This window comes from Lissotriton helveticus, chromosome 5_1 (genome assembly GCF_964261635.1).
Source record: "Lissotriton helveticus chromosome 5_1, aLisHel1.1, whole genome shotgun sequence".
NCBI lineage: Eukaryota > Metazoa > Chordata > Amphibia > Caudata > Salamandridae > Lissotriton > Lissotriton helveticus.
This window is the reverse complement of record NC_136065.1, coordinates 2,098,818,170-2,098,844,753: the sequence shown is the minus strand read 5'-3', so window position 1 is coordinate 2,098,844,753 and position 26,584 is coordinate 2,098,818,170. Positions and strand designations below refer to the sequence as shown.

Below are 26,584 nucleotides of genomic sequence, written 5' to 3'. Positions count from 1 at the left end.
AACAATAACTTCCCTGCCTGGGTCAGAATGGGAGGGCTGATTTCTGCTGCTTGCAAAGTGGGTAGGGGCACGAGGCAGGGCTGCCCACTGTCGCTCCTACTCTTCGCACTGGCAATGGAGCCAATGGTTGTTGGGCTTCGCGTGAACTGGTCCAAATCCTGTCTTTTTCCGACACACCCAGATAGGGATGGGACGCAGGTGGCAGAGGGGGTCCCATGGGAAACTAAATGTTTGCCTTACCTCGGAACGCAGATATATCATGACCCTGGCAACATGCTGGAGGGCAATATAGGGCGGGCTGTACGTTAGGTCAAGAGCTGCTTTGAGTTTTGGGGAAAAACTCCTGTTGTCGGTCGTGGGCAGGGTTGCCCTGGTGAAGATGGACACACTGCACAGACTGCTTTATTTATTTGGGACGCTCCCGATCTGGATCCCAACTAAGGTGTTCGCGCAACTCAACACACTGCTTAAAGGATTCTTATGGGGTGCAGGGCGACCCAGGGTGGCCCTGGTCACCATTCAGCGGCCCAGACTGGAGGGAGGCTTTGCCTTGCCGGACCTAGAGGCCTTTTACCATGAAGCGAAATTACAATGGTTCACCAAATGGGTGGCAAGTGTAATGTGGAAATACAGTATCCTGCTAAGTTCTATTTTCGATTTCAGATGTGTCCATTTGCAGCCATATTCGGGGTATTCACTGTGCCTATGTTTTTTATATCTCAATAAAAATTCGTAAAGAGGGGGAGGGCTAACGCAATGTATAGTAGACATCATTTTGCATGACTATGTATTACATGATTGTAACATCGACCCCACTGGGAAGTACTGTGTAATGAACTTTATCAAGGTGTTTATTTGTTCTGACAAGAAGTTCTCAATAAAGTTTGTTTAAAAAAAAAACTCCAAATAGACATTTGTCTGTTTTGAGTAACCATGCAGTCGTTATAGTCGTTATAGAATTTCAGTAGAGTCAATTACTGAGATGAAATAAAAGTTAGGTTGTATGACATGACTTCCTTTTGAGACTCAGGAACAGAGGTTGAATGATGTCACTTCCTGTAATGTCACTATGGACTAATGGAATGTAATCTCATTTTCACTACACCTGGCATTTTGTTGAATAGACATAAATTAATGAAAGCAGAGGAAAGGGCTATTGTTGTATTCAGACGTTCACTCCTGCCTTTCCCCCCCTCTATAGCATTGAGAGTGAGGTGGACATGCCGATGAAACGTCAGCCAAGAGTCAATGTGGAGCTTCTGAGAATAAGAGCCAATAATGGGCAAAGTATGCTATAAGAAGTGATATGATTGGTCTCAAAGACAACCAATAGCATCACTACATTTGATTTAACACAAGGACATTGAGATTTGACTCCAAACTTCTTTTGTATTTTCAAGTGCAAATGTCCATTTTTCAAATTATTTTGTGAGGGACCGGATTGCATTATGATCACTGTTGATGTCAGAACTTCAACTCTAGTCTGCATCTTCCATATTGTGGACCTTAGGCTCAGAGACCTTCCTGAAAGCTCCCATTGAATGCTTGCTAGTAAGAAACCGGCGCATCAACTCCCCATGCGGAGAAGATTGATGCATCACATCCCCTCCGGTAAGGAACCGACGCATCACCGACGCATCACCGTCCCCTACGCAACTTCCCCCAGAGTAAGGAACCGGCGCATACCTGTTCTTCTGTGTAAGGAACCGACGCATCACCTTCTCTACAACTCCCTGCATTACCTGTAATATGCAATAACTCTAGTTCATGAGCAAGAGAGCTGCACTGCTGTTACAGTGTGATCTCCAATAGAAAGCCTAACTCGTCTTCTGAAACACTGGCAAGGTTATTCTCAAACCTTAAAGTTACAGAAACAAGAATAAAAACCAATATGGCGGACTTTTAGCCCCAGACATCCAGCCAGATGCAGATCTTTAGGCTGGAATCCTAAGTCAGGAATCAAAGCTTTGTCAGTGATCACAATCTTTGGTGGTCTCTTCAGATGACATTCTTTCTAAATGTTGCTCTTTTTTTTCTGAGAGAACTAAAACACTTTGCTTTCCTATCATGTCACTGCGATTCTGCTTGAAATTAAACAAGTTACTTATTGAGTTTGCAGAAATATGTTGTAAAGCATCACTGCCTGACTAGTCACACCCACCAGCCACACACCTCACATCACTCTGAATCCACAGTTTAATTGGATGTTTGTTGAGATGAGGATGAGCTTAAAAAGCCCTTTATGAACTATACAAGTGCATCCTCCATTTAATATTGAACGCTAACTCTGCCATGCTCCCCGAAGGACCCTTAGGTCAGCCCAGACCAAAAGCTTGTTTGTCCACCTTTTCTAAAAAGCCAGAATTTGTTTGTTTCTTCTCAGTGGCGGGGGTCTTAGCCCATTTACTTGAAGACTCGACGGCAGTCAGTCCACATCAGGACCGCTCTAGGGAGGATGTATGCTGTAGAAATATCCAACATAACTGTTGTAAACAAAAGGAGGTCCGGACGTCTGGCGTAGATTAAGTAGATTCCTTTATTTAAGTTATTACAAGATGTTGAGAGGAAAACCCCACCAGGAGCAGCTGCCCTGCTGCTCAGCCCTTACCCAACTGACACTCACAGACATCTAACATTCCATCCATCCAACATTCCACTTCACACACATTCTAGCTGAGCTGCAGGTAGACTTAAGTCACAACAATAACATTGCTACGAATGTGTGGGACTCCCTTCTGCCTTCCTGATGCTTTTATTAAGCTCAACCTTTCTTCTGTGTGCTACCTGGTTATTTCCCAGGTATTCCTATTTGTCTTGTTTACACCAGTTCTACTTTCTTCAGAGGGCCAGTGCTAAGAGCCCACCACAGTGAAAGCCAAGCTTTGATGGAGTGGCATACCTCAGTACATCCGTGGCTTGCTTGGGTAGCGCCATAAACCAAGGCAAAGTGGTCAGTCACAAAGCACCAGCTTCTCTACTTAGAGAATCAAGATGTCACTTGAGTCAGTGGGACAAAAAGCAACTGAGGTCCACTCTGAAGGTTTCTTAGCCTAAACAGGTTAAGACTGTTGTACAAGTAGGAGCATCTCTTTGATGTAGCACTCGATTAGACGTGTAATAAAGTTCCAGTCCCGCAAACATTCTGCATCACCGTGAATCTTCTTTCTCGAAAAAGGACCAGAAGCAAGATACACACTGCTGAACATGACATAAAGCTTTAGATAAATGAGTGACAGAAGACATTACTTCATCACCAATGGCTACACACAGCTGCCTATGTCACTCAAAGAGTGAATCTCTGTTACCTACAAAACAGAATCCAGACCAGCCCCAGCTAGCCTTGGGCACATGGACAGTCTAACATGTCATTCATTTAAAAACAACAGTCAAAAACATCTGCAAGCAGTCAGACTGTGAGGCGACCCAAACCTTCATTCCAAGTCTGATAATGCCAAAAGCTCTGTCATGGGTCCAGTACTCACACTCTCTTGTCTCTTTGTAAAACACATACTCACATTTTTACTCTTCACACGCAAGGGCACGTGACGTCTGGATTGAACCAACTGGTGGAAACACATTTCAGAACACAAAAAACATTCAAAACTATGAAGGGCCAATGCATTATTAATGTGTACTGCTATTAGGGCCAACTATTTCTTAATGTGTGCTGCTGTAAGTTCCAACTATTTAATAATATGTGTTGATGTTAGGGAAAACTATTTATTAATGTGTGCTGCTGTAAGTTCCAACTATTTAATAATATGTGTTGATGTTAGGGAAAACTATTTATTAATGCATGCAGCTGTTATGTCCAACTACTTATTAATGCGTGCGGTTGTTAGGCCCAACTATTTATTAATGTATGCTGTTGTAAGTTCCAACTTTTTATTAATGCGTTCTGCTGTAATTTCCAACAATTTATTAATGTGTGCTGTTGTAATTTCTAATTATTTACTAATATGTGCTGCTGTTAGGGACAACTATTTATTAATGCACGCTGCTGTAAGTTCCAACTATTTATTAATGCGTACTACTGTAAGTTTCACCTATTTATTAAGGCGTGCTGCTGTTAGTTCCAACTATTCATTAATGTGTGCTACTGTTAATGCTATTTATTAATATGTGATGTGGTAAGTGCCTACCTTTTATTAATGTGTGCTGCTGTAAGTTCCAGCTATTTATTAATGAGTGCTGCTATAAAGTTCAACTACTTATTAATATGTGCTGCTGGTAAGGGCAACTTTTATTAATGTGTTCTGCTGTAAGGTCCAACTACTTATTAATGCATGCTGCTGTAAGTTCCAATTATTTATTAATGTGTGCTGCTGTAAGTTCCAACTATGTATTAAAGCGTGCTGCTAGTAGTACCGACTGTTTATTAATGTGTGCTACTGTTGGGGCCGACTATTTATTAATATGTGCTGTGGAAAGTTCCTATGATTTATTAATGTGTGCTTCTGTAAGTTCCAACTACTTATTATTGCTGCTGCTATAAATTCCAACCATTTATTAATATCTGATGCGGGTTGGGGCAACTTTTATTAATGTGTTCAGCTGAAAGGTCCAACTATTTATTAATGTGTGCTGCTGAAAGTTCCGATTGTTTATTAATGTGTGGTGCTCTTTGGGGAAATTAGTTATTAATGCATGCTGCTGTAAGTTCCTACTATTAATTAATGCGTACTGCTGAAAATTTCATCTATTTATTAAGGCGTGCTGCTGTTAGTTCCAACTATTTATTAATGTGTGCTGCTGTTAGGTCCTACTATTTATTAATGTGTGCTGCTTTAAGTCACAATTATTTATTAATATGTACTGCTATAAGTTCCACCTATTTATTAATATTTGCTGCTGTTAGGGCCATATATTTATTAAAGCGAGCTGCTGTTAGTTCCAAATGTTTATTAATGTGTGCTGCTGCAAGTTCCAATTATTTATTAATATGTGATGGTGTAAGGCCCAACTATTTATTAATGTGTGCTACTGTTAGAGCCAAATATTTATTAATGTGTGCTGCTGATATTCCAACAATTTACTAATGGGTGCTGCTGCAAGTTCCATATTTTTATGAATCTGCCCTGCTGTAAGAGGCAACTATTTATTAATGTGTGCTGCTGTAGTTCCAACTATTAACGAATGTGTGCTGCTGTAAGTTCCAACTATTAGCTAATTTATGCTGCTGTAAGTTTCAACTATTTATTATTTTTGTGCTGCTGTTACAGCCAACTATTTATTAATGTGTGCTGCTGAATGTTCCAACTATTTAATAATGATTGCTGGTGTTAGGGCCAACTATTATTGAATGTGTGAAGCAAATTCCAACTATTTATTAATGTGTGCTGTTGTAATTTCTAATTGTTTACTAATATGTACTGCTGTTAGGCACAACAATTTATTAATGCACGCTGCTGTAAGTTCCAACTATTTATTAATGCGTACTACTGTAAGTATCACCTATTTATTAAGGCGTGCTGCTGTTAGTTCCAACTATTCATTAATGTGTGCTACCGTTAATGCTATTTATTAATATGTGATGTGGTAAGTGCCTACCTTTTATTAATGTGTTCTGCTGTAAGGTCCAACTACTTATTAATGCATGCTGCTGTAAGTTCCAACTATTTATTAATGTGTGCTGCTGTAAGTTCCAACTATGTATTAAAGCGTGCTGCTGGTAGTACCAACTGTTTATTAGTGTGTGCTACTGTTGGGGCCGACTATTTATTAATATGTGCTGTGGTAAGTTCCTATGATTTATTAATGTGTGCTTCTGTAAGTTCCAACTACTTATTATTGCTGCTGCTATAAATTCCAACTATTTATTAATATCTGCTGCGGGTTGGGGCAACTTTTATTAATGTGTTCTGCTGAAAGGTCCAACTATTTATTAATGTGTGCTGCTGGAAGTTCCAATTGGGGAAACTAGTTATTAATGCGTACTGCTGAAAGTTTCACCTATTTATTAAGGCGTGCTGCTGTTAGTTCCAACTATTTATTAATGTGTGCTGCTGTTATGTCCAACTATTTATCAATGTGTGCTGCTGTTATGTCCAACTATTTATCAATGTGTGCTGCTTTAAGTCCCAATTATTTATTAATATGTACTGCTATAAGTTCCACCTATTTATTAATGTTTGCTGCTATTAGGGCCATATATTTATTAATGCGAGTTGCTGTTAGTTCCAACTATTTATTAATGTGTGCTGCTGTAAGTTCCAATTATTTATTAATATGTGATGGTGTAAGGTCCAACTATTTATTAATGTGTGCTACTGTTAGAGCCAAATATTTATTAATGTGTGCTGCTGTAAGTTCAACCAATTTACTAATGGGTGCTGCTGTAAGTTCCAACTATTTATTAATCTGCCCTGCTGTAAGAGGCAACTATTTATTAATGTGAGCTGCTGTAAGTTCCAACTATTAGCTAATTGATGCTGCTGTAAGTTTCAACTATTTATTAATATGTGCTGCTGTTACAGCCAACTATTTATTAATGTGTGCTGCAAGTTCCAACTATTTATTAATGTGAGCTTCCGTAAGGACTAACTATTAATGTATGCTGCTGCAAGAGCCACCTATTTATTAATATGTGCTGCTGTATTTTCCAACTATGTATTAATGTGTGCTACTGTTAGGGCAAAGTATTTATTAATGTGTGCTGCTGTAATATTTAGCTATTTATTAATACGTGCTGCAGTAAGTTCCAACTATTTATTAAGGTGTGCTTCTCTAAGGGCCAAATATTTATTAATGTGTGCTGCTGTTTGGGTCAACCACTTATGAATGTGTGCTGCTGTTAGGACCAACTTTTTATTAATGTGTGCTGCTGTAACTTTCAGGTATTCATTAATGTGTGCTGCTATTAGGGCCAACTATTTATTAATGGGTGCCGCTGTAAGTTCCAACTATTTATTAATGAATGCTGCTGTTAGCGTAACCTATTTAATAATGTGCGCTGCTGTTAGTTCCAACTATTCATTGATGCGTGCTGCAGTAAATTCCAACTATTTATTAATGTGTGCTGCTGTTAGGACCAACTATTTATTAATGTGTGCTGTTGTTGGGGACAACTAATCAATGTATTCTGCTATTACAGCCAGCTATTTATAAATATGTGCTTCTGTAAGCTCCAATTATTTATTAATGCATGCTGCTGTAAATTCCAACTATCCATTGATGAGTGCTGCTGTAAGTTCGAACTATTTATTAATGTGTGCCGCTCTAAGCGCCAAATATTTATTAATGAGTGCTACTGTAAGTTCCAACTATTTATTAATGTGTGCTGCTGTTAGGGCCAACTATTTATTAATGTGTGCTGCTATTAAGGCACAATTGTTATGAATGTGTGCTGCTATTAAGGCCAACTATTTATGAATGCGTGCTGCTGTTAGGACCAACTATCTATTAATGAGTGCTGCTGTAAGTTTCAACTATTTATTAATGTGTGCTGCTGTTAGGGCCAACTATTTATTAATGTGTGCTGCTATTAAGGCACAATTGTTATGAATGTGTGCTGCTATTAGGTCCAACTATTTATGAATGTGTGCTGCTGTTAGGACCAACTATCTAATAATGAGTGCTGCTGTAAGTTTCAACTATTTATTAATGTGTGCTGCTGTTATGGCCAACTATTTATTAATGTGTGCTGCTATTAAGGCACAATTGTTATGAATGTGTGCTGCTATAAGTTCCAACTAATTATTAATGTGTGCTGCTGTATGTTTCAACTATTTATTAATGAGTGCTGCTGTTCGGGTCCCCTATTTCTTAATGTGTGCTGCTGTAAGTTCCAACTATTTATTAATGCGTGCTGCTGTAAGTGCAATCTATTTATTAATGTGTGCTGCTGTTAGGACCAACTATTTATTAATGTGTGCTGCTGTTAGGTCCAACTATTTATTGATGTGTAATGCTGTTAGGGCCAACTAAACAATGTATTCTGCTGTTAAAGCCAACTATTTATTAATATGTGCGTCTGTACATTCCAACTATTTATTAATTTGTGCTGCTGTTTGAGCCAACTATTTATTAATGCATTCTGCTGTAAGTTGCAGGTATTTATTAATGTATGCTGTTATTAGGGACAACTATTTATGAATTTGTGCTGCTGTAAGTTCCAACTAATTATTAATGTGTGTTGCTGTAAGTTCCAACTATTCATTAATGTGTGCTGCTGTAAATTCCAACTATTTATTAATGTGTGCTGCTGTTAGGACCAACTATTTATTAATGTGTGCTGTTGTTAGGGCCAACTAATCAATGTATTCTGCTATTACAGCCAGCTATTTATAAATATGTGCTTCTGTAAGCTCCAAATATTTATTAATGCGTGCTGCTGTAAATTCCAACTATCCATTGATTTGTGCTACTGTAAGTTCCAACTATTTATTAATGTGTGCTGCTATTAGGGCCAACTATTTATGAATGTGTGCTGCTGTTAGGACCAACTATCTATTAATGAGTGCTGCTGTAAGTTTCAACTATTTATTAATGTGTGCTGCAGTTAGGGCCAACTATTTTTTAATGTGTGCTGCTATGAAGGCACAATTGTTATGAATGTGTGCTGCTATAAGTTCCAACTAATTATTAATGTGTGCTGCTGTATGTTTCAACTATTTATTAATGAGTGCTTCTGTTAGGGTGACCTATTTATTAATGCGTGCTGCTGTAAGTTCAATCTATTTATTAATGTGTGCTGCTGTTAGGACCAACTATTTATTAATGTGTGCTGCTGTTAGGTCCAACTATTTATTAATGTGTAATGCTGTTAGGGCCAACTAAACAATGTATTCTGCTGTTAAAGCCAACTATTTATTAATATGTGCTTCCGTAAATTCCAAGTATTCTGCTGTTACAAACAATTATTTATTTATATGTGCTGCGGTAAGTTCCAACTATCTATTAATGCCTGCTGCTGTAAATTCCAAATATTTATTAATTTGTGGTGCTGTTAGAGCCAACTATTTATTAATGCATGCTGCTATAAGTTCCAACTAATTATTAATGTGTGCTGCTGTATGTTTCAACTATTTATTAATGAGTGCTGCTGTTCGGGTCACCTATTTCTTAATGTATGCTGCTGTAAGTTCCAAATATTTATTAACGCGTGCTGCTGTGGGTTCAATCTATTTATTAATGTGTGCTGCTGTTACGACCAACTATTTATTAATGTGTGCTGCTGTTAGGTCCAACAATTTATTAATGTGTAATGCTGTTAGGGCCAACTAAACAATGTATTCTGCTGTTACAGCCAACTATTTATTTATTTATTAATATGTGCTTCTGTAAATTCCAACTATTAATTAATTTGTGCTGTTGTTTGAGCCAACTATTTATTAATGGATTCTGCTGTAAGTTGCAGGTATTTATTAATGTATGCTGTTATTAGGGACAACTATTTATGAATGCGTGCTGCTGTAAGTTCCAACTAATTATTAATGTGTGCTGCTGTAAGTTCCAACTGTTTATTAATGAGTGCTACTGTTCGGGTCACCTATTTATTAATGTGTGCACTTGTAAGTTCCAACTATTTACTAATGTGTGCTGCAGTTAGGACCAACTATTTATTAATGTGTGCTGCTGTTAGGGCCAACTAATCAATGTATTCTGCTGTTACAGCCAATTTTTTATTACTATGTGCTGCGGTGAGTTCCAACTATTTATTAATGTGTGCTGCTGTAAATTCCAACTATTTATTAATTTGTGGTGCTATTAGAGCCAACTATTTATTAATGCATGCTGCTGTAATTTCCAACTATTTATTAATGTGTGCTGCTGTAAGTTCCAACTATTTATTAAAGCGTGCTGCTGTTAGTTCCAACAATTTATTCATGTGTGCAGCTGTTTGGGCTGACTATTAATATGTGCTGCAGTAAGTTCTAAGTATTTATTAATGTGTGCTGCTGTAAGTTCCAATTGTTTATTAATGTGTGCTTCTTTTCGGGCAAACTAGATATTAATGCGTCCTGCTGTAAGTTCCGTTTAAACCACTTGGATGCTAAGGCCTATTCCATCGTTGCCATGTAATTTCCATTGAAATGAATGGCATTTCCATGACGAGCTGTGCTCGTCATGAGCGTCCAAGGAGTTAATGAATGTGTGCTTTGCTGTAAGTTCCAACTATTTATTAATGTGTGCTGCTATTAGGGCCACATTTTTAGGAATGCGTGCTGCTGTAAGTTCCAACTATTTAAAAGTTCATGCTGTTGTAAGTTCAATCTATTTATTAATGTACTGCTGTTAGGACCAACTCTTTATTAATGTGTGCTGTTGTTAGGACCAACTATTTATTAACCTCTTCTGTGCTCAGGAAGGCCCTCGGCCGTCCAACGTCACATTGGGCGTGTGCTAAGGAAGACCAGGGGCCATCCGATTCCCGCCCATTTATTAATTTGCGCAGCGCCAAAGGGGTTAATGTGTGCTGCTTTAAGTTCAAACTATTTATTAATGCATGCTGCTGTAAGTTCCAACTATTTATTAATGCATGCTGCTGTAAGTACCAACTATTTATTAACGTGTGCTGCTATTAGGCCCAACTATTTATGAATGAGTGTTGCTGTTAGGACCGACTATTTATTAATGTGTGCTGCTGTAAGTTCCAACTATTTATTAATATGTTCTGATGTTAGGGCCAACTATTTATTAATGTGTGCTGCTTTAAGTTCCACTTATTTATTAATGTGTGCTGCTGTAAGTTCCAATTGTTTAATAAAGTGTGCTATTCTTCTGGCAAACTAGATATTAATGCGTCCTGCTGTAAGTTCCATCTATTCATTAATTCGTGCTGCTGTAAGTTCCAACTATTCATTAATGTATGCGGCTGTTAGGACCATTTACAACTATTAATTAATGCCTGCTGCTGTAAGTTCCAACCATTTATTAATGTGTGCTGCTGTTAGGTCCAAATATTTATTAATGTGTGCTGCTTTAAGTCCCAACTATTTATTAATGTGTACTGCTGTATGTTCCATTTATTTATTAATGTGTGATGCTGTAAGTTCCAACTATTCATTAATGTATGCAGCTGTTAGGGCCATTTATTTATTAATGCGAGTTGCTGTTAGTTCCAACTATTTATTAATGTGTGCTGCTGTAAGTTCCAACTATTCATTAATGTATGCAGCTGTTAGGGCCATTTATTTATTAATGGGAGTTGCTGTAAGTTCCAACTATTAATTAATGCGTGCTGCTGTAAGTTCCAACCATTTATTAATGTGTGCTGCTGTTAGGTCCAACTATTTATTAACCTCTTCGGTGCTCAGGACAGCCCTCGGCCGTCCAATGTCACGTTGGGCGTGTGCTAAGGAAGGCCAGGGGCCATCCGATTCCCGCCCACTTATTAATTTGCACAGCGCCATTTATGAATGCATGCTGCTGTAAGTTCCAACTATTTATTAATGTGTGCTGCTGTAAGTTCCAACTATTAATTAATGCTTGCTGCTGTAAGTACCAACTATTTATAAATATGTTCTGATGCAAGGGCCAACTATTTATTAATGTGTGCTGTTGTAAGTTATAGGTACTTATTAATGTGTGCTGCTATTAGGGCCAACTATGTATTAATGTGTGCTGCTGTTAGGGCCAACTATTTATGAGTGTGTGCTGCTGTAAGCTCCAATTATTGTTAATGTGTTCTGCTGTAAGTTGCAACTATGTATTAATGTGTGCTGCTGTAAGTTGAAACTATGTATTAATGTGTGCTGCTGTAAGTTGAAACTATGTATTATTGTGTGCTGCTGTTAGGACCAACTATTTATTAATGTGCAGTGCTGTAAGTTTCAACTATCTATTAAAGCTTGCTGCTTTAAGTTCCAACTATTTATTAATGTGTGCTTCTCTAAGCGCCAAATATTTATTAATGTGTGCTGCTATTCGGGCCAACTAGTTATTTGTACAATTGTAAGTACAGTGTCACAGTGTGAGTCAATTGTGTCTCACAACTCATCTTAACTACTCAAGCTCAACGCTCTACTGTTGAATAGGTTTTGGAAGTAAAGAGCTGGAAGGAGTCCACACGGCACTACTGGCGAGTGTGTGGTCCCAGATCACTGTTGAACACTTCTGAACCAACCACGCCTTGCCTGGAGAGCCGCCGGCACACGTGGGAGCAGAACCAAGGAATGTTACGGTGCACACTTGTTCCCAGGCCACTCTCACTCCTGAGGGAGCGGCGAAATCCAGGGTCACCCCACTCTACTCCTGCGGTCCTCACTACAAAAGAACATGGAAGAAGGAACCATCAGGAGACCTTTTCCAGATGAAAGCTGTTTGGCAAAAAATGGAACTAGGTACAAGTAATGGATTCCCTCTTCACGTCTTGAGTAAACGTTGTGTTGGCACGAACTGCAAGACTTGTGGGAAGGAGGAGTGTGCTGCAGATTAAACATTCACAACACCATGGATGAATTATGAAACTGGATTTATTTCTGTTGGAGAAAGTGGTATCAACAGCACAGGGGCGGCCTTAGGCATGTGCAAGCTGTGCACCTGCACAGGGCCGCCACACCCCAGGGGCCGCCATGCCAATATATAGCCTTAATATAATAATCCTCTGAGGATGGATACATATTTGCGTGGCGGCCCCTGGCAGAGATTTGGTGGCCTCCGGCTCTGTTCCACTTCCAAACACCCTGACCCCCCCACCCCCCCTTCACTGGCCTCCGCGCCTCTTCGGGGGCCCTACCTACGCTCCCTGCCTAGGGCCGCCATGAGCCTAGAGCCGCCCCTGAACAGCAGCATGGGCTGCCCTTGAAAAACAATCCTATCTTGGCATCCTTTCTCTGTGCCCACAGCCTGGCCAGGGCCATAGGCACGCGCTGTGTTACTCAGATTTCATTGCACATTAGTGAGACATGCTGGAAACATGTGAGGGATGGAACTATCCAATCCTGTGACGTCAGAGAGCAGGAATCCCTGAAGATATCACATGGCATCCACTGTTTTTCAGAAACAGCACTCTAGAGAGGTGTGTACTATTACACAATGATGTTGGAAGACACACTTGCTGAGCCAAAAAACATTCCTTTTACATGAATAACACCAGTTTCTTGTGGAAGGTCTGGCAAAGAGCCTGGCCCAGAAGTGTACGAATGAACCCTGTTCAGCAGTGGCTCTGGGGGAAACTGATATCTACTCTGGACAACAAAAATTTGACAAATCACTGGAACTGCAGCATGCATTTTTATCTGGGTTTCCCTTATTCTAACCATTGGGATGAACGCCTTAGAGCTAGAAATGATGTAGCAAGTCGTGGATAAAGTGCGCTGCAGGAAGCGCGTGTAGAGCACAGAGGTACTAGAGAATTCTGCCTAATCTTGGATAAGCGAACACTACTTGAGAACACATTCAACTAGAAGCAGGTTCTCTTACCAGTCCCATTAAACCTTTACTGAAATGAAATGATGAAATGATTACGCACTTGTATGGCGCACGACTACCTGTAGGCATCTCGGCGCTTGTACGAATACCGCCGAGGAACCCTTCATGGCCTTTCCCTGTGAGGAGCCCACTCCTGAATTATCAGGTCCGAGGAAATTGAGTCCGAGACACGCCGAGGCGGGAATTGAACCCTGGTCCCAGCCAGACTACTGCATCAGGGTCTGCCGCTCTAACCATTGAGCCACACTTCTCTACTCACCTCTTGATGTGGTGGCAGCAAGGAAAGGGGAACATCTCCCTAAAAGCGACTCAGATTGAGAATACAGAATGGATTTTTACATTTCAAGTAAGTCTTCTCAAGGCTAACCAACTCTTTAGGGTGGCTTGACGCATCTTCCTTGAGGTGGTGCATGTCACTTGGAAGACCAGATCATGATCAATACTCAGCGGAGGATGAGAGAGGCAATCACGGATCAGCTTTGCAAATAAAAATATAAACTCGGCGGAAGATGAGAGATGCAATCATGGATCAGCATTGCAATAAAAATATAACCTCAGTGGAGGATGAGAGAGGCAATCACGGATCAGCTTTGTAATAAAAATATAAACTCAGCGGAGGATGAGAGAGGCAATCATGGATCAGCATTGCAATAATAATATAACCTCAGTGGAGGATGAGAGAGGGAATCACGGATCAGCTTTGTAATAAAAATATTAGCTCAGCGGAGGATAAGAGAGGCAATCACGGACCGGCTTTATAATAAAAATATAAACTCAGCGGAGGATGAGAGGCAATCACGGATCAGTTTTGTAATAAAAATATAAACTCAGCGGAAGATGAGAGAGGCAATCACGGATCAGCTTTGTAATAAAAATATAAACTCAGCGGAAGATGAGAGAGGCAATCACGGATCAGCTTTGTAAATAAAAATATTAACTCAGCGGAAGATGAGAGAGGCAATCACGGGTCAGCTTTGTAAATAAAAATATAAACTCAGCGGAAGATGAGAGCCAATCATGGAGCAGCATTGCAATAAAAATATAACCTCAGCGGAGGATGAGAGAGGCAATCACGGATCAGCTTTGTAATAAAAATATAAACTCAGCGGAGTATGAGAGAGGCAATCATGGATCAGCTTTGTAAAAAAAATATAAACTCAGCGGAGGATGAGAGAGGCAATCACGGATCAGCTTTGTAGTAAAAATATAAACTAGCGGAGGATGAGAGAGGCAATCACGGATCAGCTTTGTGGTAAAAATATAAACTAGCGGAGGATGAGAGAGGCAATCACGGATCAGCTTTGTAGTAAAAATATAAACTCAGCGGAGGATGAGAGAGGCAATCACGGATCAGCTTTGTAGTAAAAAAATAAACTAGCGGAGGATGAGAGAGGCAATCACGGATCAGCATTGCAATAATAATATAACCTCAGCGGAGGAGGAGAGAGGCAATCACGGATCAGCTTTGTGATAAAAATATAAACTCAGCGGAGGATGAGAGAGGCAATCACGGATCAGCTTTGTAAGAAAAATATAAACTCAGCGGAGGATGAGAGAGGCAATAATGGATCAGCTTTGTAATAAAAATATAAACTCAGCGGAGGATGAGAAAGGCTATCACAGATCAGCTTTGTGATAAAAATATAAACTCAGCGGAGGATGAGAGAGGCAATCACGGATCAGCTTTGTAGTAAAAAAATAAACTAGCGGAGGATGAGAGAGGCAATCACTGATCCGCTTTGTAAATACAGATTTAAACTCAGCAGAGCCTCAGAGAGGGAATCACAGGCAGCTTTCTAAATATAGACAAACTCAATGGAGGACAGAGGCAATCATGGATCAGCTTTGAAAATATAGATTTAAACTCACTGAAGGACGAGAGAGGCAATCACAGATCAGCTTTGCAAATACAATTAAATCTCATTGGGGAAGGAGAGAGGCAATCATGGATCGGCTTTGTAAATACAAATTAAAACTCAGAGGATGATGAAAGAGGCAAGCATGTATCAGCTTTGTGAATACAAATTTAAACTCTGTGAAGGATGAAGGAGGCAATCACGGATCAGATTTGTAAAAGCAAATTTAACTACGAGCACGATGTTTAATATCACCTGACGCATATTCTGTCTTTCAGACTAAACCATGCAAAGTGGTAGTAGCAGGAAGAATGAAAAAGGTTGGTGAGTGAGGGGAGAATTATTGTTAAGCTTTGGGGGTCGGAGAAATGTCACGCTCTATACATGCCATCTGACTTTGTGTAGTACTGCTCTGACACAAGATTACAAAGAGGTGAACTAATTTCAAAAAGGAAAACTTTGGCTCACACTTGGTAGCCAGGTCTGCACAGTAAGGCAGTCCCCAAAGAAAAAATCTATGGTGATGAGTGTCAAAAACGAATTAAACAAGAACCAAAGCTAATGAAATAAAGTTAAGTAAGGTCCAAATAACAGTTCTAACATTATTAATTTATGTTTGATTTATACATAGATCATATTTTACATACGCAACATAGTAAAACAATATACCATTGCATGTTTATGTGGATAAAAAGAGAACCCCACATCTGAAGTCACTTTTCAAAAATATAGAAAACTTGTACTAAAAAAAATATTGCTTTACAGCAATATAATGTACTTTCCCGAAAATTATACTAAGTACATATTAACCAAGAATGTTATTTCTTTAAATAGTATACTCAATGGCAGCTCAATTTATCAATATACCAAAAATGCCCCTGCACTTTAATTTTTATATAAGGGGAACAGCCAGAAATGATTTCCACTTCTTCATCATATGGCTATAAAGCTTGATGTGGGCTCGAGGGTCCAAAGCAGTACTGCATTGGCAACATTGCCTGTTCAATTTAACAAGAGTGTACCAAGAACAAATCAATCAGTCTATTTGTAAAACGCACTACTCACCCGTGAGGGTCTCAAGGCGCTAGGGGGGTGGGGTGTTGCTACAGCTCGAACAGCCAGGTCTTGAGAAGTCTCCTGAAGGTCAGCAGGTCCAGGGTCTGTCGTAGGTGGAGGTGGAGGGTGTTCTAAGTCTTGGCGTCGAGATGGGAAAAAGATCTGCCACCGGCAGTCTCTCGTCGGATGTGGGAGACGGTGGCGAAGTCAGTGGAGCGAAGCTGGCGGTTTGGGGTGTAGAAGGTGAGTCGTTCATTGAGGTACGCTGGTCCGGTGTTGTTGAGTGCTTTGTGAGCATGGGTGAGAGAGTTTGAAGGTGATCCTCTTGTTGACGGGGAGCCAGTAAAGGTCTTTCAGGCGGGCTGTGATGTGGCTGTGGCGGGGGATGTCGAGGATGAGGCGTGCAAAGGCGTTCTGTATGCATTGTAGTCGTTACTGGAGCGTTGCTGAGGCTCCTGCGTAGAGGGCGTTGCCGTAGTCCAGCCTGCTGATGATGAGGGCCTGGGGGACCGTCCTTCTCGTTTCGGTGAGGAACCATCTGTAGATCTTACGAAGTATACAGAGGGTGTTGAAGCAGGAGGAGGAGACTTCGTTGACTTGCTGGGTCATGGACAGTGACGAGTCAAGGATGAACGCCAGGTTGCGTGCATGGTCGGTGGGTGTCGGTGCAGCTCCCAGTGCGGTCGGCCACCTTGAGTCATCCCAGGCGGAGGGGGTGGATCCGATGATGACCACATTGCATGCAGCCACAAGGCTTAGTCTAACACGCACACAACTCCATTGAGCCACTGGGTTCAGTTCCACTAGCATGTGGAGGCTGTGTAAGCATGTTTACATTCTCATCAGCATAAGATGCAGAAAACAATCCTAGATCAGTGACGGCAAATCTGCTTCATGATTTTGGCAGCTAGTTGTTTAAACTTTAGTCTAAAGTTTAATTAAAAGTGGATACAAAGAAAGAAGGGTAAAACAGTTCAAGGATGAATACATTTCATTTATCACATTTGTCTACATATGGCTTTAATATGTAATAAACATGTTTTAAGGCCATGATAAAAAGAGCCGTATGGGCAAATCTCCAACACTCTACTTACAAGATGGAAAGTTTTATAGTCAAAATAGTCTGTTATCAAAATGACAACCACACATAAGCAATTTAGTAAGAGGCTGAGCCCTATGAAAGCTAATGAATGGAGAAGTTGTTGGCTTTAACATTTGATTTTATTTCTTGTCACTGGTAAAACAAGACTGAGGATTGCTCAATTGAATGTGGCTATTTCAGAGTTCATTTGAACTGATTATATAAAAACAACTTTGTTCTGTACACGTTGGCTTTTATCCTAGAAGTCTTCACCACATTTCCATCAGTCGTTGAAGGAAACACATATTCTCTTAGGATCTCTGAATTAATTTGTTCCACGTGAAAGTCAGGTGCTCCTGAACCTAGTAAGATTCCCATTTCAATAATAAAAAAGAAGTGACTATTTGTGGAGAAATTTTGGCTCTGCTTTCTAGTAAGGGTATCATGTTGGGTCAGATAACAAGTTCCTGGAGAGGCAACATTATGATGCAATTTCCGAGAAAGGCTCCAGAATTGGATCTGAGGAATAATTTACAGTTTGACCTCTTAGGCACCTCTAGGAAGGTCTTAAACTCTTGTCTCAATTGATGGAAATCCGTCTCGCGTTCTTTGGATCTAACCACTGATCACTCTATTTTTGCTCTCTATTTTTATTGTTCCTTCCTGTTGGGCTTTTATGTGACTTGTGTACCGACTCACTAGTTTAAGGAGTTGAAGCCAGTTTACAAAATTGTTGACATTAGACCTCCGGTTCTTTAGGTGTTTTGTATGACCACTATCTTAGCCAGATGACTAAAGATGGTAATTACTTCCCTTATAATGACCAATCTGGGTTTATGCTGAAGAGATCAACAAGATTTAATCTCTGCCAGCTGACCAACTCACTAGAAATGGTAAAAGAAAGAGATTTCTGTCCCTAGATGCCGAGAAGGCATCTGATACTGTCCACTCGCTCTTAACGGGGCAAGCTCTGTTAAAATTCGATTTGGACCCAGATTCCTGAAATGGACCGATTTACTATATACAGCACCAATGGCTAAGGTGCGGGTCAACGGAGTAATGTTGGTGGAATTTTCCACAGGAAGGGGCAATAGACAGGGCTGCCTACTGCCCCCCTTGATATTCGCTGTTCTGGAACCACTGGCCTGTATGGTTTGAACACACCCCAATATTGGAGGTTTCACGGACAACTCTGGGGCACTAAGAGATTAACAAATTTCACTCTATGTTAATGACATCCTCCAGTATGTTACCCGCCCAAACGCAACTCTTCCTATCACATTTCAACTATTTGACAGTTATAGTGCCCATGCGGGATGTAGAATTAATTGGGACAAGTTGAGTCTCTACCCGGTAGGCAGGCACCTAGACACTCTAGACCTCCCAGGGCACCTGTGCATCGACAGAGATGGGTTTAAATACCTAGGTCTGTAAATAACCACAAGCATTACGAATGGTCTCAACAATAATATCCGGAGAGTCCTGACTGAATTCCATGGAATCGCTGAAAGGTGGAGGTTACGGCCCTTAACACTTTTAGGTAGGGCCGCCATGTAGAAGATGCTCCAAAATACATACCATAAACTCCCAGAGGATATTTTGTCACAATAGATAATGAAGTCCATATATTTTTATGGAGTAGAGGTCATCCGAGGGTGAAATTACAGACACTCTAGTGCAGCCAGTATAATGGAGGTATTGCGCTACCAGATACAAGATCATATGACCGGGTTGAGCACTTGATAGCAATCAATGATTGGGGGTTACCTACCGGGTGACCATCCAGCGTATGCTCTAGAGATGCTGCAAAGTATGTACATATCACCACTACATCTACGATGGCAAGAGGGTAAGACCATAATTGCAGGCAACCCAGAGGGTAATAGAAGCCTGGAGGGGGGGCGGAAAGGCAAATGGGGTGGGATAAAAGACTTCCCGGAGAAACTCCATTGAGGGAGGGAACACGCCTGCCCGAAATTGGGAAACTGCAGGCATTCAAGACCTGGGACACAATGGGGATATTCAGACTGGGCGACTTCTTAGAGAACATGATCTCTTCACCTCTCTCCAATGCAAATACTATTTAAGCGCCACCCAGCAGTTCATATAACTACAATTACAGCATGCATGGAGGGTGAAGAGGCTGGACATGGGTGATATTCCTGAATATGGGTCCCTAGAAGGGAGACTGCTCCATGGGGAATTAGCTGATAAAGCTTCTCATGGACCTATAATATGATAATTCATAACGGGAAACAACCTTTACATCGCGGATATTACACCGCGATACATTCAGAACGCAGTCGTTACAACAACTGCATTGTTACAATACAGTGCAATTACAATGACTTGCGCTAGATGGCGCTCTAGAATAAGGAATAGTATGATTTACTAATCCAACTCCTTCCCTACTGTTGCACACACTAGAGTTGGAATAGTAAATCATACTATTCCTAAGTCCAACACGCTATCTAGCGCAAGTTGTTGTAACGACTTGCATTGTAATGGCACTGCATTGTGAATGTATCGTGGTGTAAAATCCACCTTGTAAAGTGGTGTATTCCTAGGAGGTGGCACTAATGCAATAGAGAACGATAGCCATTAAATTAAGGCATGACTGATTTTATTCAAGATCCTCCACAGGATATACTATGAGAGGGCCCGCATACATAGACTTGGAAGGGCAAAGTCACCTGACTGTCTGTCTTGTAGAACAGAGAGAGGTACATGCCACCTTATGGGAATGCCCGTGTTTGTCCATGTATAAAAGAAAGTCAGCTTGATTTTTTAAGAGATATGTTTTTCCGAATTGGAGTAATTGGAATAAATAATGTAAATGATGCATTACAGTTTATACTTACACTCTCTTCAATGACCTATTGTTATTAAGTTTTTATTTATCAAGATTTTAGATTTGAATAAATGGTTGTTGTTAACATCTGTAACTTTGATTGGTGAGCAACTAAATGCCTGATTCTGTATTACTTTTTCGTGTTTGGAAATCATTATATTACGTTCTGTCCACCATCTTGAGTGTTTAGCATTAAAACTAAATTAAGGATTTCTTTTACATTATTTCAATTTCTGGTTTCTTACACAATCTTTATGCCTGGTTCCACTGACCTCCTTCCTCTGCAATAAAGTTGCTCAGATATGTCCGTCCTCCTATAGACAGATGTCCACAAAATCCTGCTAGCATTTCAGTTAACTGAGATTTGTCCAAATGGGCTGCGGGCTGATTCTAATGCAAGACCTATTCAGCTTGCAGGCCCTTCAGAGGCACGATTAGTAACAGGTTCCATTACTTCAGAGGCACGTTTAGAAACAGATTCCATAACTCCATTGCATACCACTTTGTTGTAACCTGTATTGTATTTATCTGGTTACTTATTCCCTAGCTGCTCAGCCAGTGTGAATGTGATGAATGGAATGTTGGTGTGAGAGTCTTGAATGGAATGTTTGGGTGCCTGGATTCTTGAGTGTGTCAGTTGTAGTATGGGCTGAGCAGCAGGCAGACTGCTGGAGAAGTGTGGCTCACTGGTTAGAAGTGGCAGACCCTGAAGCAGAGATCGGCCCGGGACCAGGGTTCAATTCCCGACGCGGCAGGGTCTTGGGTCAATGTCTGCGGACTCGATAATTCTCGCCGAGGTGCCTACGCTAATCATGGGTCCCACTTTGCAACTCTGGGCAATAGCTTGCTCAATCTCCACAACGGCCCCATCAGCGCCAGGGATGCCTGGCTTCACCTTGGAGGTGCCCAGGAGGGACCATCTCACAGGGAAAGCCAGGACGGGTTCCCCAGCGGTATACAGCGCCAGGACACTCCGAGATGGAGTAACAGTGCGCTTTACAAGTATACTTACCTTACCTTACTGCTCCCGGTTGGGCTGTATCTCTACAACTCAATTACCTGTAACTGAACTTAATAATCTACCTAAAACTACATCCTAGCTGCGGACCTCGTTACTACACACTTCTTGCAACAAAACTGGGAGAAGTCTCTAAAGTTCTTCTTGTAGCACACCAGATCATCATCTCCCTCTAGTGCATGATCTTGCCGATCCAAGCACAAGGTATGCAAGGGGCAAGTTCCATTAGGAGTAGTCCATCAGACCAAGACCCATCGTAGTGCAATACAGGAAGCTGGACTGAATACACCCTGGAAAACAATTGCAGCCAGGATTCAAGCCACAGGTTGGAAACTATCTTTCAACCTCATCTCCTTTTGGCAAGCAATGGCTCATCTTATAAACACATATGGAAGTCATCCTCCCTTCTCTTCTTAAAGTTTAGTTGTGAGGAAAAGCAGGCTCTCTCAAAGAGCTTAAGGGTTCAATGTAGTATGACGTTAATAGGAGCTCCTTGCACGCTTCCTTCATAGTACGATACAGTACCTATCCCCACGTTCTTAGCAGTACATTGTCCATACAGTTATATGAGGTTTGCCTCCTGGCATCAGAAATCCCACAGGAAGCTTTTGAGAAAATGCAAAATGGTGGAACGCCCTCAAAGTCAGAAATAACTCACCCATGCACATGTATGCTTCTCCTGCCATCCCGCTAGGAACATGGAATTACTCGCTCTTACGTGAGCGCAGGAAGCAGCAAACCACCCCAGAGAATTGTAAATAAAAGGCAGAGCAGAAGCTGCTGATGATCACCCAGATGAGCTCAGCTCAGGAGTTCCCATCTTCCAATCAATGTCCAGGAAGTCCCCGAAGCTGGCACATGAGCAGAGGGCATGGCAGGGTCCATCTCATAAGCTAATACGATTTTGGACCAGACCAAGAGATGTAATTCATCATATTGAATCTCCATACTTGGAAAAACATTTAATCTATCATAACTCAAATTTAAAAATGTTATATTCAGATTTACGCATCTCATACATAACTGCTTTAGCATGCATTGCTTTTGGTATCATCAGCAGCCACCAGAGACAACATTCTACTGTTTGGTCAAATTATGCTTTACTGTGTGAGTGATGGGTTGCAGCATTGCTATCAGTTTACAGCAAACCCAGGTAAGATTCTTTTAAGTGTTGTTAAAACATATTCTAGCTCACCCCAAGAAGTTCTCTTTGGATTATTGACAGATGATGGTTATTATTGTTACCAAAGTCTATGGTACCGGGTACCATAAGCTTCATTGTGCCTAAGGCCAGGTTTATCAACTTGTCATTGTATAGATTTGTACCGGCCACAGTTTGATTCCAGGATGCAACAGTCCCCGTCTAATATATCTGAGCTATACTGGCTATCAAAGGCCCGCTCCCGCATTCAAGGCACGATCTGAAGGCGAGGGACTTTAACAAGGGACAGGACTTTAATAGCCGGTACAGCCCTGCTACAAAGCAGGGCTATAAGGCTATTAGAACATTCTGCCACTAGAGGGCAGAATGTTCTAACAAATTAAAGGCTTCTCGAGGGGATTTAAATCCCCTCGAGCTCCGAGAGGCCTTTGTAACACGTTGGAATGTTGCTCTGCGGGCTTTTACCGGCCCGTAGAAGCAGGGAGCACTCCATTGTCTTCAATGGAGCTCCCAAAATTCCAATGTTCTAATAGCATATCTGTTGAGACTTTGGTAATGTCCAACAGAATTTTAACAAGTATGCAGCTGGCTTCATGAACTCCAAGCATTCCACATTTTTAAACTAGGTGCATGACTGAAGAATGAACGCACTTACTAACATTTGTTAATATCAAACATCTGAATAGGCAAAGTCTTCTAGAAGGACTGAATGGACAACAAACATGCCAATCTTTCTATAAATACATGAATGTGCATTCTTAAATTATTGCTCAACACATCACAGGCAGGATAGCCGGGCCAGACAGGCCTTTCATTTCACGGGCCATTCCCCCGGTGGGCTGGAGCCCTTGGAGGCCGGTTTGAAAGACCAGTCCAGTCCTGGTGCGTCTGTCTCTTTCCCAGGCTCCCTGTGGCCAATGGCAGCAGACGCGGGTGGGTCCAAGACAGAGTGAAAGGGAGCGAGAGGGAAGGTAGAGAGAAGAAATCAGAAAGAGAAAGGAGAGAGAGGAGAGAAGCAGAGAGACGGATTGTTAGCGAGCGATTATACGAGGAGACGGAGAGTGCGGGGATAGTTTGAGCATTTGTGTCAGGGCTTCTTTTGGTTCTACAGCCCACAGGGCCGGACTGGCCATAGCGAGCACCGGGCAATCGCCCAGGCCGTTTTTGCAGCATAGTGGCAAAATCAACCCTGTACCAAGATCGGCCTAAAACCGGCCCTGACAAAGAGCTCGGGGGAACCTCCAACCCCCCGAGTGGGGAGGGGGGGGCGGCGAGCACTTTGCCAGGGAAGGTTTTGGTTCCCAGTCCGGCCCTGACAGCCCAGCCCTGCAGAACAGCATTCAAGTTGCAAAAACATTTTCTGGATACCAACTGATAAGTTCATACTATTTTTCGACCTATTTCCTAGATCATTCAAAAGATGCATTCTGGCCTCAATGAAGAACATCTGTGGCAGATACGCAAGTCACGGATCCGCGGATCCGCAGCAGATGCAACAGACAATTGCCAAGGCGCTTGGATGCCAAATGGAAAAACTATCTGGATATCCTCAGTCTGTCTCTCAAAGTATTCCCTAATGGAGAGCGGGAAGCCTGCTGGACCTCTCAAGTCTCAGAGGAAATATGGATTAGAGCTAGGATCCAAATTAAATAGGTTTTTAAATGTGATAAACGAGAAAACACAAAGGACGATAGTGAAGAACTAGCCGACAACCAAGCCGATTTTATATTAAACTGACTAGTATATTTAAAAGGTTTTGGTTATCATGACACACATGCCGAAGTGTTATCACAGTATCCGGGACTGTGAGTGTGAAGGAGTGTAAGAAAGTGGTTTTTGTGGAGACGGAATGATCCATCAATGCAACATTTGTTGAATGTGGCCTTCAATTACACATATCCAGCAACCCTTGACTGATATGGCATTGATACAACAACAGAACAACAATGGAGAGAGAAAGGGTATTTGCCAGTGAAGGCAGGAGAGGGACTCCCTGTCCCCTTCCTGTTACAAATCGTACGAGGAAAGTGCCAGTCCCGAGTTCGCTCATGGAGCATTGAGTAGTAACGCTCCCAGCTTTTTCAACAAATCAAAGAAGAAAACAGCTCGCTGGAGATTCATTTTTAGTCTCTCCTTTTGTTACATACGAGGATAGGGTGCGCCTTAGCGTGCGTACACCGTCCCTTATGTACTTCATGGTCCTGACAAAAACCTGTTAAATTTACACATAGGTAGAAACCTGTAGACCTTTTTAATCACACACCCTGTACTATAGTTTTTTCACCGACAGCCTTCCTAATTGGGCAACAGGTGCCTTATCGTTTTTAATATTACTCGTTACACCCCAGAATAAATTACGTAAGTGGGCAGTACCGAATATTTTTAATAACACTTAGTTCCCTCTTTTTTCACATATAAAAATTTAAATCCCGCTCCACTGTAATCAGGTGTCGCAGCACACCTGGATGGCATTCGGCTATCCGGGTGGGACCCCGATGATGAAGCATGTCACCAACTAGGTTGGTGAGTGAGGGGTCTTCTAAAGGACAAAGGAAGTCTTTCATTTGGATTGTGGTTAACACACAGACCCGTCTCCACTGAGTATTGGGTATATCCTCTAGGTGTAACTCCCTTATTGTTGTTTATTGATACAACAACGTCACAACTGCTTTCAAAAGCTAAGGCATATGATGGAGATGCTCCTGCAGGAAGATTATCAAGTGTGTGATTGGGGGGACCTGGAGGTGATCAAACATGGAGGGCGGGCTGATAGGATTCACGTGAGCTTCTGGAGTCAAGGCTCAATCGAAAGTGCAGGGGATGTACCCTTAGATACATGGTGGAGGAGATGCAGTGTGATCAAGGGTGAAGGTTAAATTCTAGTCAGTGGAGGTAGCAGCCTAAATAAGAGGAGACAGAGACTGGGCAAATAAAAAGAAGGAGAACATGTTAAAAGCAGGCCTGGGCGTAGTTCGCGGAGTTAAGCTGCACCAGAACTCCGCGAAGTTACAAAAAACTCTGCAAAGTTCCGTGAGTGGCGGAGTGCGGTGCGAACTAAAATTTGTGCTTGTATTCCTGCCGCTCGTGTAGAAATTCTACCCGAGCGGCAGCTCGCGCTCGCGAGCTTACCGTTTGCGATCGCGACCTCGGAAAAACTTCCACTGCACTCCGCGGAGCTTACGGAGTGCAGAAAACTCAGAGAACGGAGCGAAGTTCCCCGCCCAGGCCTAATTAAAAGATGTAAAGGATCTGTAGCCAGGTACATATGTAGCAGATGCTACAGGCTTCTGTGCACTATATCTGACATTCCCCAACACCTAAACTCACAAACATATCTAAGCCAGAGTCCTTGTAAAATGCCCCTTTCTTTCTTTTAGGTAGCTTGGCCTAGCTCAAGGTTTAACACCACTAATGATTGATTGCACCTGATGTACAAAGTTTTTTGTGCTAAAAAATTATATTTAGATTAACAAAAAGCTGGCTTTGAAAGCACTATTCACAAATCCTGATAGAGGGAAAGAGCCAGGATATAAAGAAAAACACAATTTGAGGGGATCTTCTGGTAACAGTCAGAAACTTTCAGCTAGCTTGACAAAGGAGGACAGGGGGGCGTCCTGAAGAAGGCCTCAGTACATTGCCTCAATATTGCTAGTGAATAGGAAGGATATCTGTTTTTTAAGAGAGATCCTGGGAAGACTCAGGCCAGACTGGCCGTAGTGGGCACCAGGCGTTTTCCCGGTAGGCCAGAAGGGAGGGGGCAGTTTTAAACCGCAATATCAGGCCCCTGTAACAAAAGCAGCAGGGGCCGGTCCGACTCAATTGCCAGGGCTGGTTTATGTTCCCAGTCCGGCCCTTAGCTTGACTCCTTGTGTTGTGTAGGCAGATGGTGTTATAATCCCTTACAGGAGGCTTGGCTAAACTGTCCTGCACTGGGTGGGCATGGGAGGACCGCTAGAGCTCTCTAGCCTCAGAGCTGTCCTCAGTCACCGTAGATCTCAGCACAAAACACTCTAGGGACTTCTTGTGCTACTAGATACAGGAATGGAATGGAATGTTTTTGGTGTACAGGTGGGCAATGCATGAATCTTCCCATGAGGCAACAATGTTGTATTCTTCACCATCCATCTGTACAGGACATCACTAGTTTCCCACCACACCCATCTTTAAAAGAAGCCAGACAAGCACC

At 41.6% G+C, this 26,584-nt stretch overlaps 1 protein-coding gene across 1 annotated transcript in view; it reads right to left on the bottom strand.

Annotated features, from left to right (window-relative positions):
- RALGPS1 (Ral GEF with PH domain and SH3 binding motif 1) overlaps window positions 1–26,584 on the bottom strand; it is a 1,636,862-nt gene that overhangs the window by 1,275,866 nt on the left and 334,412 nt on the right. The window lies entirely within an intron of this gene.